Source organism: Mauremys mutica, unplaced genomic scaffold, assembly GCF_020497125.1.
Source record: "Mauremys mutica isolate MM-2020 ecotype Southern unplaced genomic scaffold, ASM2049712v1 Super-Scaffold_100099, whole genome shotgun sequence".
NCBI lineage: Eukaryota > Metazoa > Chordata > Testudines > Geoemydidae > Mauremys > Mauremys mutica.
The window spans coordinates 1,517,355-1,520,252 of NW_025423266.1; the positions used below are offsets into that span (position 1 = coordinate 1,517,355).

General features: G+C 50.6%; 1 non-coding gene across 1 annotated transcript; it reads left to right on the top strand.

Moving 5' to 3' along the window:
* The first annotated feature begins 2,248 nt into the window (after positions 1-2,248).
* Positions 2,249-2,318, top strand: TRNAA-UGC. Its single transcript has one exon. It is a non-coding gene; the product is annotated as a tRNA-Ala (tRNA).
* Positions 2,319-2,898: the final 580 nt, after the last annotated feature.

Here is a 2,898-nt window from a genome sequence, read left to right on the forward strand (position 1 = left end):
ATTTCATTTCACTTCTTATTGTTAAAAGGTTTGGGTACTTTGCACAGAAACATCATTTCCTTGGGAGAGACGGAGAAGTGGAAGCTGCATTGATTTAATCCTCTGAAAATTAGATAAGGATTAAAATATTCCCCAGACAGCTCAGTCCCAACCATCCTCCCTCAGTGCTGCCAGTGGAGCTCAGTTCTGTCCCACGGCCCCAAGAACTGCTGGGTGCAAGTCCTGGGTCTGATGTGAAGTAAGAAAAAAAAGATAATGGAGGTACCCTATCTCCTAGAACTGGAAGGGACCATTGAGTCCAGCCCCCTGCTTTCACTAGCAGGACTGAGGACTGATTTTGCCCCAGATTCCTAAGTGCTCCCCTCAATAATTAAACTCACAATGCTGCATTTAGTAAGTTAATAAGCAAACCACTGAGCTATCCCTCCCCTAAGTAACATAGGGGTGACTCTGTCTGCCTAGACTTTTCAGTAGATAAATTGAGACACACCCTGCTTGGGGAAGGAGATACAGATGTGTCGTTTGATTGTTTTTCTCATGTTAAATGTACTTGATCATTTCCATGGCAAAAATATTTGTATGAGACCATGAAAAACGGAAGAAACTGTGAAAATACCCATGGGAGAGAGGGGGTTTCTGAGAGCCAGGGCAGATATGGAGATTTTTATGAAAGGGGAGCGGCCAAAGTAGGGCCTTAGCTGGAGCAAAGGGGGAGGTCTTTTGTGCAGTTTCATTTCAGCCAGCCTCACATCCTGTAGTCCCTACTTCCCCACCCCACCAACAAAGCCACCTGTGACTCCTGAGACAGCCTCACTGCAAAAACTGCAGAGCCCCCAGCACTCCCTCTCCTAGCTGGATCCCCTGGCAGCCAGAGCTCTCCGCAGAACTGCCGTGGTTGCTCTCCTGGGTCTCTGGTCAAGGACGGCTACCGGCTACTCCTGAGAATGCAGCTGAGAAATGACTCACCCTTCTCTAGATTCTCACCTGTGGGCTCTGAGAAGCAGGATGGGGCCTGTATGATAAAGTCCAGGCAACATTCCCCTCTCATCCCAACCCTGGTATGTCGCCAGTAGCTGCTGTCCCTGGGTAGCAGCCAAGGATGTTTCCCACCATTCAGGAGACCCCAACCTGGGACTAAAGTCAGCTTCAGGCTTCTCCTCTCTCCCTTCTTGGAATCAAGTTCATGCTTTTACCAAGAGTTAAAGCAGCCCGAACCCCCAGAGTCTGGATCAATGTCACAAGTTCCCAGTGTCTCCATGGAAGAGAATTTGTTAAATCCCAGATGAGGGGGGTTAAATCAGTTCTCAGCCAGAGTTCTTAGGTCTCAATCCTGAGGCTATTGTCCCATCATGGGGCCATTTCCCGCCTCTCTTTCCTAGGGAAGCACAATTTTCCTTGCACAGACACAGGAACAGCAAGATCTTTCTCTGTCCCTTGTGCAAAGCAGGGGCCAAATTCCATGGAAACAATGGATGAGTTGGGGGCCCTGGGCACATCCAGCCTTGGCCTTGAGATGTTCCCTCCCCTCTTTCTTTATGCCCCTGTTGTTATTTCATGGATTGTCTGGGATGGGGGAAAAGCTGAGTTCACTCCAGGTGGAGGGGGAAAAAACCATGAAAGTCTCAGGCCCCAACCCCTGCTACCAGGATCACTGAGGTGCTGGGAATCTGCCTGGGAAAGGGATGGTGTGTATTGTCAAGGTGGGGAATGAATAACAATTTACAACAAGAGCCACCTCATTAACCACTGACACAGGCTAATCCTGCTGCCGATAGAAGGGAAACTGGGAGCGATTCTTTGCTGTTCAGCCATGGAAACAGTGACCCAATTGCACCGCAGTGAATGTGCTGGGGAAAGCTGGACTTCACAGGCAGGTAGAAAGAGCAGATCCTAGAAACACCTGGAGCTCCCCACAGCACTGCTGCCACCAGGGTCAGGTGTTGAACGACTCACATTGCCCACGCCCCGACACATTACCTTCCAGCAGGGGGTGGCAGCACCCCCCACCCAATGCAGGGGAGAGGGCTGAGTGTATCTCTGCACCCGGAGTCCAGGGCACCCACTGTCTCTGCCCCACACATCGAATCTGGCCCTGCTGCAAAGTGACCCCTAAGAACTAACAGCCTCCAGGACAGCAGGTTTGGCCCTCAGAGCAGGGAATGTGTCCCTCATGCTGCTTTTAGGCCACTAGGTGCTCTGGAAACAGGAGGGCTCTGAGTGTAACCTATAGGACACATGGCCCATCTAAGGATATAGCTCAGTGGTAGAGCACATGCTTTGCATGTGTGAGGTCCTGGGTTCAATCCCCAGCATCTCCAGGTTCTTTTCACCCTGCTGCTTTGCTCATGCCCAGAGCAGGTGTCTCCCTGCAGGAATTTCAATCCTGCTTGGTGAGAGGCAAGTGCCAATTGCATGCAATGTGTGGGTGGGGTTTCTGGTCCTCTGTACATGTAAGATTCCCACCTGCTGTGCTGCTTGGGACAAGGGTAGATGAGAAGGGCAAATCCTCCAGCACTGGGGGGAAAGCTCCCATCTGCACAGACTGAGAGGCAAAGACTAGACTTATTTCTTGTCTGGGCCCAATCTTTTCACCTGGTATAGCCCTTGTTCCAGCTCAGGTGGTAGCTGGGGGATGTCTCATGACTGCAGCCATGTTTGTTCAGTTCCACCCCCTTATACAGATTTGGTACAAGGCAGGAATCTTTTGTCTCTCTCCTGAGGAAGAGCCCCAGGTTTAAGATGTGTCAGAGGGGCAGCCATGTTAGTCTGGTTCTGTAGAAGCAGCAAAGAATCCTGTGGCACCTTATAGACTAACAGACGTTTTGCAGCATGAGCTTTCGTGGGTGAATACCCACTTCTTCGGATGCAAGGTTTAAGATGGATTCCTGTACCAGGTGA